The sequence below is a fragment of the Theropithecus gelada genome, chromosome 1 (assembly GCF_003255815.1).
Source record: "Theropithecus gelada isolate Dixy chromosome 1, Tgel_1.0, whole genome shotgun sequence".
Classification (NCBI taxonomy): Eukaryota; Metazoa; Chordata; class Mammalia; order Primates; family Cercopithecidae; genus Theropithecus; species Theropithecus gelada.
In genome coordinates this window covers 162,724,237-162,735,763 of record NC_037668.1, presented here as the reverse complement: position 1 = coordinate 162,735,763, position 11,527 = coordinate 162,724,237, and the positions used below count along the sequence as shown (strand labels likewise).

General features: G+C 47.3%; 1 pseudogene; it reads right to left on the bottom strand.

Moving 5' to 3' along the window:
• Positions 1-1,325: 1,325 nt before the first annotated feature.
• Positions 1,326-3,261, bottom strand: LOC112631424 (annotated as a pseudogene).
• Positions 3,262-11,527: the final 8,266 nt, after the last annotated feature.

Below are 11,527 nucleotides of genomic sequence, written 5' to 3'. Positions count from 1 at the left end.
CCCCCCCGCCCGGCCTTTTTTTTTTTTTTTTTTTTGAGACGGAGTCACGCTCTGTCACCCAGCAGGCTGGAGTGCAGTGGCGCTATCTCGGCTCACTGCAAGCTTCGCCTCCCGAGTTCACGCCATTCTCCTGCTTCAGCCTCCGGAGTAGCTGGGACTACAGGCGCCCGGCACCGCGCCCGGCTAATGTTTTTGTATTTTTAATAGAGACAGTGTTTCACCGTGTTAGCCAGGATGATCTCAATCTCCTGACCTGTGATCCGCCCGCCTCGGCCTCCAGTGCTGGGATTACAGGCGTGAGCCACTGCACTCGGCCCTATTCTTAACTTTTTAGGAGAAGATATGGAACATATCGATGCTTGAATGAAAGTAAAGTATCTTCTCCTTAGAAAAAATGCACTTATGAGCCTACAACAAATTTTGAACATAGTTATAGGAAATTAACGGATACTTGAAGCATCCATTCCTGAAACCCGGCTCAGCAAACTTTGCTCTGGAAAGGTCTCAACCTTGGTACATTGGAGGTTTGGGTCTACAGATGTGGAATAAAGTCAGTTCCACCCTCATGAATATACTATTAAGACTATTGCCAACTCTAGATAGATAGAGCAATAATTTCCTCAAAGAGAGATCCGAGAGCATTATACCTGTATGTAGACAAGAACAAGGCAGTCCATGGTGACACCTTCCCTATCCCTGGCGTTTGGAAGCCAGAAGGATATTGTCTTGGCTTCACCCCTCATTAGACTGTGTCATCTCTCTTAAAACTCATCATTAGGGGGACATTACATCTCATCTTGCCTGGGACAGTCCTGGTTTACATCTGTTGTTCTAGTGCAGTTTTTAAGAGTGCTTCCTTTCACTATCAAAAGTGTCCTAGTATGGGCTGGGCGCAGTGGCTTACACCTGTAATCCCAGTCCTTTGGGAGGCCGAGGCGGGCGGATGATCTGAGGTCGGGAGTTCGAGACCACCCTGACCAACATAGAGAAACTCTGTCTCTACTAAAAATACAAAAAAAAAATTAGCCAGATGTGGTGGCGCATGCCTGTAATCCCAGCTACTCAAGAGGCTGAGGCAGGAGAATCGCTTGAACCTGGGAGGTAGAGGTTGCAGTGAGCTGAGATTGTGTCATTGCACTCCAGCCTGGGCAACAAGAGTAAAACTCTGTCTCAAAAAAAAAAAAAAGTGTCCTAGTTTGAATAATAAATTATATGACCACCCTACTAAGAATGAGTAGACTTGGATCAGTGCTTGGATTTATTTCTTCCCAACCACATAGATTCCATTCTCAAACCCAACTCTTCCAGAATCCCCATTGTGCCTTCTATCTCCCCTCTTCATCAGGCTCAGTCCAGACTTTGATCTGCTTGATCAGGAGCCAAGACTCTTGAGATGCCAACACCAGCAGCCGGATACAACTCAACGCTTCCACAGACTCTTCTTCAAAAAATACTATCTGGTCCAAATTTCCTCCCGCCAGTGGCCCTAGCAGGGCATAGTGAGCACAGGATTTGGGATCCTCCCGGGGTCATAGCCCAGTTCCACTTGCCCCTGCTGCAGTCGGTACCTCCCGTCTTTGTCAGAGCCTGTCAGCACCACTATCCGGGTGACTTTTTATGGCCTGTCCAGAATCACGGTCAAGTAGTTTCCTTTCAAAGCATCTAAGGTAGAGTAGCCCTTCTTGTTCAGTGTATAAGTGTACTGTGGAATCACAGCCAACCTTGACACCATGTCAGTGAGGACAGTAGCAACAGGGTTATCTGGTTCACCAAAGACCCTGTCCTTCTCCACAGGAAAGCATATTCATGAAACATAGAATAATCTCCTGTGTAGTTGAAGACAGAGGGACTGAAATGAATAGGAACATTCTGGGCCAAGAGAAGACAAAATTCAGAGAGAAGCAAGTGAGTAAGAGTGTCCTTATGGAAGAGGAACAAGAAAGCGGTCAGGCGGGAGAGGTCACTGGTGCAGAAAACTTTCCCAGAGATGCTCAGGTGGGAGAACTCCAGGATCACCCAAGGTAGTTCTTTCCAGGCTGATAATGCCGGAGAGATGGCAGCAGCGAATTTGGGGGGTGCAATGAATATGATCTTCCAACAAAATAAAGTAATCAGAGAGGTTGCTAGCAAAGTTCATGAGGAGGGCATGGTCTACTTTCTGCCTGGAATAGAGGGCTTCACAGGGTGATGAGTGATTAACGTCACTCAGATCTCCTGGGAGAGGGGAGCCACCATGGATGGCCAGCAGCTTCCCGGCCCCAATCTGTGCTGGGAAGAGAGCTGAAATATTGGCAGCTGTTTGGACGAGCCATTCAGGGTCAGGACTTGACAGGTGGACCAGCACCACGATATACTCCAGCTCACGTTCTGAGGAAGCTTGGAACACGGACTGCAGGGTGTCCAAGAGGTAGCTCCCACGAGGATGCTGCATTGAGGCAATCCCCATAGTCCGCAGTCCTGGGGGAGACACGAGGCACATGAACACTTCAGGCTGGTGAAGAATTCCTAGGACTCTCCTCCCAGGTCTTCCCCTTATGCCGATCCCAGTGACAATTCACATTCCTTTTCCTGGGGCATGTAGTCCAGATGGGAGGTTAATATCTGACCAGAAATTGTGATGTGATTTTATTTGGTCAGAGTATTGTGGTCAGTATTTTGGAAGGCTCTTGGGGAAGCTTTATGAAGGGCAAAGCTCTCTCTCATGGGCAAGGCTGCCGGTCACCAAAGGCAAATTGCTGGGTTGGCAAAGTGTCTTAGCCTGGCCTTGACCTTCAGCGTTATTTCAGCTACCACAGTTCAACCAGACCTGGATTAGAGGATCTCTGGAAATCTATGTAAACCCAAGGGTCCAACAGTCTAGTGCACTGAGATCTGAAGTCCACACGGCCCTCTTTGCCTGCCCTCTACCCAGTGCCTTTTCCCATGGCTCCCCCTGGCTCTTTCCCCTTCCTGTCTTCCCCTCACCCCGGGGGCCGACCATGACTGAGCTTCACTATGGAACAGCTCCTTCCCAGGGTCGCTATGGCCCTTCTGTCCTGTTGGTCATTCAAGGGGTAACCAGATGGGAGGAAAACACACTCAGGATTATAACATGGACCAAATTCCACAGCCTCAGAGCACAGCCTTTCCTTGCCACATGCTAGTCACTTCCCTTTTCAACCCTCCTTCCCTTTTCTGGCTAAAATACTCTGTCTGGTCCTCTCCCAGTCAGACCACTCCCTCCCAGGTACTCACTCTTTTCCTGGGGAGGGGCTCCAGCCAGGAATTGGTAGCTGGCATGCTGGAGAAGAGGGGAGTCTCTCTGCATCTCCTTGAAGGTTCACAGATGGTTCTTACTTTCGTAGTTGATTTGTTTGACAGCTATTTGCCAAGCTATGTCCTCCTTTTCCTTCTGAGGATAAGATATGTCAGTCCTGAGGTTCACCCCCAGATTCTCTGGAGACAATTGAGGAGCAGATCTCCCTTTTAGGACAGGTTGGGCAAGCCCCAGCTTCCTGTGCCCAGGGAAGCTGAGTGTGGGGCTCAGGGAACCGCTCTCCTCACCTCATCATGAGAACATGCAGGGCTTTCCAGCACCGGCCATGGGTCCTGAGTTGGGAAGTGGGGCTCCCAGGTTTGTGTGGAGTGCCTGCGGGAAGGGCCAAGGCTTGTGTGGAGAAAGCACTTGCCTGACCCCACCGTTGTCAGGCTGGCCAGTGTCGTCTACCTCGGCTTAGGCCTGGGCTAGGTTCTGTGAGATGTGCTGGTGCCCAGTGCCTGGCCCTGTCCTCAAGGAACATAGGCCCCAGTGCCTCAATTCTAGAGTCCTTTCTTTTGCTCAGATCTGACCACGCACACATTTCTGAACCACTCCCCACACCTGCCCTGTGCTTAGCTCCAGCTGGTCTGAGGTGTTTTATGAAAAATGTGGATTTCGAAGCCTGGCCAGGAACTGTGTGGGGTTTGGTCTTCTCACTTGCAGATGTTGTCCACTTAGGGAAGTTATTTCCAATCCTTCAGGTGAGAAATAGGAAAAATAACATCTCCATGCTAGGTCCTGGCTGGGAAGTGGCCAGCACCCAGGTCCTCATCGCCTGCTGGTCCTGCCAGTCAGCCTGGTACTTTAAAGGTGGGCGTGCACTGTCCTCTCCACACCTGGAGTCCCCTTTCTTCCTCCCTTCCCCTAGTCAAATCCCACCCATATTTCAAGACTGGTTCATATTTTTTTTTTCCTGACATTCTCGTGATTCTTCACGTGTTCTCTCCTTAGAACTCCTATGATGAGACTAGAGTATTTCACAAATTTGAAAAACTCCCTCCTACTGAAGGGTTGACAAACTGCTGCAGCCTTGATCTCTGGTACTCACCATAATACACTGTATTCAACATGCTCCTCTTTATTCTCTTGGAGAATGAAGCCCAGGATGACTAAGGATATAGCAACAATGATATATCTCCATAGGCAGCAGTGCATGGTGCTGGGACTGGGAGCAGCTCTGCAAAGAAATGTGAGTTGGTTATATGTATCCTGAGTTCCTCTTGCTCAGAGAGCATCTGGGTATTTCCTTCTGCCTGGCAGCCTCCTACCTCCTTCCCCTCATCCCTCTTCCTGCACACTACTGCTTAAATATTTCCTTAAACTTTTTCCCTCCTGGTTCCACTCTTCCCACCACTTGTGCCATCTAAGGAAAGACAACGATCATAGAGTTTGATTCCGTTCAGCCTCCACCTTCTTTCTCCCTTCCCTGAATTTCCAGGTGAAATTGGAGGAGCTGCCTTCATTTATCCACTCTGGTTTAGAGACCCAACTAGAGGGGATGCGTTACCAAGAAGAGGAAATCAAGAAGTTAATTATATTTTTCTTATATATTTCCTTATATATTTGGAAATATATAATTTCCAAATTATATTTGACTTCAAATTCAAGCCAAAGACTCTTCTTGGATTTATTGACCAATACATTGGGTCTTGTCTATTAGTTCCCCATTGCTTTTGCATCTGATCCTTTCCAGGATTATGTTAGGCAGATACGAGGTTTTGACTCAAATCAGAGGGATAGAAGGAAACGCGTATTAGTACGTCTTCCCCGTGCTGGGACTGGTAAGAAGGATGAAACCTCAGAGTGGCTAAACACTTCCAGTCATGTGCAAGTCTCCACCATATTGGGAGCACTATATCCACTGACATCTTTTTGTCTAACAGAAAATGTGGATTTCTCCAAATTCAAGGAGAAAAACTTTTAATGAAGGATGGGGTCCCAGAGGGACTCCTCAGAGGTAGCTGAAACTGGCCACCCCTCCTAGGAGAACCCACTGTTCTCCTTGAATGGAGGTTCTTGTTCTCCCTGAATAGGGGCTGCTCACCCCTCTGAACTCATGTCAAGCACCTGTTTCTGGGTAAAGCAGGGTTGAGGGTGGGATATACTTTCAAAACCAGCTTTCCAGTCTTTTACCTCAAACCCTGACATTTGGAAAGTAACTGTCAGTTACTTTCAGATTCAAACCAGCGGACTCAAAGACAGTCGACAAAGGTGACTTTTGAATGACCTCTTTCCGTACGAGAGGGCCCCCTGGACGAGTCACTGCTGCCATGACACACCTCTGTCTCCAGGATACTGCCTCACTGTGCTGCCTGTCGTCGGGGGGGCGGGGGCGGTTTCCTCATCACCAGAAATTGCTCTTCAAATCTCCAGTTCTCCCTTGGGCCCACAACTGCCCAGTGGGCTGCTAGAGTTTCCTTTTCTTCTCTTTATTTTTATTTTTTATTTATTGTTTTTGAGACAGTGTCTTGCTCTGTCGCCCAGGTTGGAGTGCAGTGGTGCAATCTCGGCTCACTGCAACCTCTGCCTCCTGGGTTCAAGCGATTCTCCTACCTCAGCCTCCCGTGTAGCCGGGATGACAGGCATGCGCCACCATGCCCAGCTAATTTTTGTATTTTTAGTAGAGACTGGGTCTCACCATGTTGGCAAGCTGGTCTAGAACTCCTGACCTCAAATGATTCACCCACCTCAGCCTCCCAAAATGCTGTGATCACAGGCATGAGCCACCCTTTTCTTCTCTTTATTCGTTCTTTTCCATTGCTAGGAATGTTTTTCCAGTTCTTCCTGCCTACAGTTATAGTTTTACTTATGTTCGTGTTGTTCTTACGAGGCCATATATTTTAAAACTATAGGCTTGACTGGGTGGAGTGGCTCACGCCTGTAATCCCAGCGCTTTGGGAGGCCGAGGTGGGTGGATCCCTTCAGCCCAGGAGTTCAAGACCAGCCTGGGCAACATAGCAAGACACCATCTCTACAAAAATTACAAAAATTATCTGGGTATGGTGGCGCACATCTGTAGTTCCAGATACTCAGGAGGCTGAGGTGTGAGGATCGTCTGGACCCAGGAGGTTGCAGTGAGCTGTGATCATGCCACTGTACTCCAGCCTGGGTAGACTCCGGAGACCCAGTCTCAAAAATAAATAAATAAATAAATAAATAAATAAATAAATAAAATTTAAAAAATAGAAGAACAAGAGGAAGAAAAAAAGAGAAAGAAACTGCCAAACTGTTTACCAAAGTGACTGTACCACTTTGCATATTGAGTGGGAAAACATAAACTCTTTTTTTCTATTCTTTCACACAACAACAATCAACACAGAAGACCTCACCGTGTTGGGAGCACTGTATCCACTGACGTCTTTTTGTCTAACAGAAAATGTGGCTTGAGGGCTTATCGAAAACCACACGTGGTTTTTGTTTTGTTTTGTTTTCCCACACACCCAGCAACTCCAGCTGAGCTCAGTTCTGACACTGCCTACCTGGACACAGCATCAGATCCCAGAGATTGAGGGCTCAGTCCTACAAGACCACCCCGCTCATAAGACACCAGTAGAAAGTCCAGGCCTCTGGAACTTCTGACTGACTAGCTTTAAGTTGGGATTCCCACAACCACTTCTTTGGGTTTTATTAATTTGGTGGCGCGCTCACAGAACTCAGGGAAACACCAACATTTACTGGAGGTTCCTGGACGGTGGTGAGCCCAGGGAGGGCACAGAAGCTCCACACCCCATTCTCTACACCTTGCCCTGTTCATTTCTTCATCTGTATTCTTTGTAATATCCTTTATAATAAACCAGGAAATGCCCAACAAAAACAGAGTCAGGTGGGAAAAGCACTCAGGAACATAATATTGTTCCAACAATGTAATTCTGCACAAGTCTGGCTGCTGAAACTGCCTTTGTAACCTGAAACCATTTTCCTCTAGTAGCTACTGAAACAACCTGCTTAGACTCGGACTTGTTTTACCTACGGCCATCACTTACCAACTAGTAGTTCTCTAAGCTTTATTAGTGCCAAGGAACTTTTTGGAAAAACTATACATAACATTCTCCCTTTTATTTTTGTTTTTTGAGGCAAAGTCTCATTCTGTTGCCCAGGCTGGAGTGCAGTGATACGATCATGGCTCACTGCAGCCTTGCTCTCCTGGGCTTAAGTGATCCTCCTGCCTCACCTCCTGACTACCTGGGATTATAGGCATGCACCACCATGCCCGGCTCATTTTTGTATTTTTTGTAAAGACAGGGTTTTGCCATGTTGTCCAGGCTGGTCTCAAACTTCTCAATCTCAAACAATTCTCCCGTCTTGGGCTCCCCAACTGCTGGGATTACAGTTGTGAGCCACTGCACCTGGCAGAGTCTGAGAAGTTTGATCCAAATTGTGAAGACTCTTGTGAATAATGCAGGGTTGGTGTTGACGTGGGAACCAGTTAGTAAACATCTGTGTCTTTAGGCGTGCCCCATGTCCTAGCCACCTTTCCCTTTCCCTCAGGCTCCCCAGACCTTCCAGGACCTTAGCAATAAAAGAGTTAAGACCTGGCTCTGCAGGGGGCTTCTAGGACCCTGCCCTGGCATTGGAGCCAGTGCCTGTTTTGATTGGAAAGTGCTTGTTGCATCTAGATTATTAAACGTTTCAATCACCACTTCTGATACAGTGTAAAGGAAAACGGGCCAGGTGCCTATAATCCCAGCATTTTGGGAGGCCAAGATGGGAGGATTGCTTGAAGTCAGAAGTTTGAAACCAGCCTGGGCAACACAGTGAGACCCCGTGTCTACCAAAAAATTTTAAAAAATTAGCTGGCCATGGTGGCATGCAACTGTAGTTCCAGCTACTTGGGAGGCAGAAGTAGGGGATTGCTTAAGCCTAAGAGGTTGAGGCTGCAATGAGCCGTGATCACACCACTGCCACTACACTACACTTAGTCTGGGTGACAGAGCAAGACTCTGACAAAAAAAAAAAGAAGACAAGAAAAAAAGAAAGAGTTGAGAGAGCTAAAATTTACTGAGCAACTGTTTTGCCAGACACAGTGGTGATGGTGATGGTGATGGTGATGGGAAGTTACCTGCTAATGTGTTCATGCTGAGTCCTCACAAATGCCATTGAATGTATTTATTATTGTCTCTATATTAAAGATGAGGAAATGAGGCCAAGAGAAGTGAAGGGAAGGAGCGTTTATCAAGGGTCTGCTCTTGCTAGATGCTGCCCTGCTTCTGCCTTTGGCCATGGCTCCTTTTGGTATTTGCATTTTCAGACTCTAACTCCTGGGAAGACTTAGCTCAGGGACCTTAGGATACCCAACTTAACGTTGATCTCTAGCACCAAGTGTATTCTCTGGTCTTCACCCCATAAACAGCTTTTAGAATGTACGGAAGACCAGTAAAAGATAGCATGATGGACACATTCAGGTAAGATGGGTGGGGACAATATAGTAGAAGAAAAACAAAACAGAAGCAGTTACTGAAAACAGGTCTGGGTGCACTTGAGTTTCCTACTCAACCTCTCTTCTACATTAGGTTTCCTACTCAACCTGTCTTCTACATGGGATGTTAGAAAATATCAGAAAGGGCTGGGAGAAGCTGGAAGGAGCTCATTAATCCTTACATTGATTTTGGCCTCATCCCAGGTATTTTGAATGAGTATCAGGCTCTCTATAGTCAGCCCCAGCTCTCTTCTCAAAAAAATTGGGTCAGACAGTTGGGTAGATATCTACAGACCTTAGTCTACATTCCAGGAAGATGTGGAGTCACTCTGACCATGCTGCCACTGGGACCAGAGGCTCCAGGCTCATTGGTGATATGGTCAGGATTAGTCTGTCCTATTGGGACAGCCTCCTAACCTGGGAGGCCAAGAGTTACTGGAGTTTCTCTGGATCCTTCCCTGCTCCCCAACTGGCATGTAATGCCTAGTTGGGATCCTTAACTAGTACCCAAGCCAGCTGACGGGGACTTGACTACCTACTCATACTCTTTTTAAATAACTAGGGCCTGTTTTTGTTTGTTTGTTTAAGATGGCTTTTTTTTTTTTTGAATGATCCAGCTTTGTATCAGAAATGTACCTCATCTCTGAGCTGAAAATCTCAAGCCCGGGGCCTCTTCATCTGAGCTGTGGTACAGATCATGTTCTATACAAGGGGAATGGCAGGAAGCTAAAATCCACCAATAAAAGCCCCAGTTTGGGCTTTTCAAACCGGAAGCCACACACTTTAGACAGGAATGCCTTTTTCTAATTTTGGGAAATCACCTCTTCCAGTGCTGAAGAGTCCAAAGTTGCAGGGATGGGAAATATAAAATCCCCCACTGGGCCATTGAAGTGATGGTACATGGGGTCCATGCCTGCATCCACCCTTAGGTTTCCAGACCCATGTATTCTTCCTTTTGGAAGCCATATAGAGGCTCTGATTTAATATATATGCCTCATCCTGAAGAATGACTTGCCATTGTTTCACAGTGTCATCTCTGAGATGGCAGTTCAGCTGTACCTTTAGAAAGCTATTCCAGTGCTCCATAAGGCCAGCTGCTTCTAGGTGGAGGGTAATATAATATGGCTGGTGGATCTCATTGTCAGTGGCCCACTTCTGTACCTCCCTTGCTGTGAAGTGGGTTCCCTGGTTGGACACTATGTTGTATGGGACTCCATGCCTGATGTCATGCATTTTATAAGCTCCTAGATAGTGGTGCTGGCTGGGGCACTGTGGGCAGGAAAAGACAAACCATATTCAAAAACGATGGTCTATGAGGAACCACTGGCCATTCCAGGATAGAAAGGCCCAGCGTAGTAAACTTACTGCTGAGCGTCTGTTTGGTCATCTCAAAGAATGGGGCCATGTTGGGGACTTGCATTGGTCTCCAGTGCTGACAGAGTGGATATCCAAAGGCGGCAATAGCTAGGTCAGTTTTGGTAAGTGGGAGTCTATGCTGTTGAGTCCACATGTAGCCTCCATATCTGCCACAGTAGCCACCCATTAATGTGTCCTCGTGCCACTTTCAGGTTGGCTAATGTCGGTTGGCTGAGTCATTTGTCTACATAGTTGTTCAGAGCCTCTTTCAAGGGGATACTTTCTGGTGGGTACTTTTGAAGATACAAAATTCTTCACACTTTTTACACAAGCCCATTTGTCCTTCCACATTCCTCTATCTCATCCTTCTTATCTCTTCTTCTAGTAATTTTCCTTCCAGGTCCCTGATCAGACAGCCAGACCTTTGGCCACTGTCCGGGAACTGTGAATGACCAGGCACACTGCTCAGCGCTCTGCTCATTGTGAAGATTTTCTTTCTCTGCTGTGTTTCAGGTTGCCCCTGAATGTGGCTATCATGCAGCCACCATCCCTTTTCAGCTTCCATCCACAATTTTTTTTTTTTTTTTTTGAGACAGAGTCTCATTTTGTCACCCAGGCTGGAGTGCAGTGGCACGATCACGGCTCACTACAGCCTTGACCTCCTGGGCTCAAGCGATCCTCCTTTCTCAGTCACTCAAGTAACTGGAAGTACAGATATGCACCACCACGCCTGGCTTTCACCACGTTTCCCGGGATTGTCCTGAATTCCTGAACTCGAGTGATCTGCTGGCCTCAGCCTCCCAAAGTACTGGGATTACAGGCATGAGCCACTGCATCCCACCCTACCTACATATTGAGCAGACTTATGTTTACACCAAGCTTGAGTCTTTTCCCTTTCTTCCGACTGCTCATATGGGTCCCTCCATATGGCATGGGTGTGAGTTGGGAGAGGGTATGGTGCCACTGTGCTGGTTGACATGGAAGTCTAAACTACCTGCTTTTGAAGCTTACTTATATCCTGCCCCGCTCAGGCTTGATCCCAGATGTGCCATTTTCATCTTTTGATGGACTGCTGTTGGGCCTGTACAACACTATGACTTCTGAGCTTATGACATAATTCAGCTCATAATGGGAAGTTTTGGACACATTAACCAGGTGCCCATGCTGAAGCATTTGGTATCCACCAGGGCTCAACTGCATGCCAAGAGATGTTTCTCAGAAAGCCTATAATTCTCTGATGCAGATAGTATGGCCTTACTCCAGAATCCCTTGTGATTCCCCACTGGGGCTTGTCACAAATGCTACTCTGTATCTTTCCCCGTCACTGTCTGACACCACCAAGTGTGCTGGATCACATGACCCAAGTTGCAAGACTCCTTTCCTTGTAGTCTGGATCTGCTGTAAAGCCCTTTCTTGCTCCAGGACCTACTCTATGCTAGCAGCTTTCAGTGTTGCCT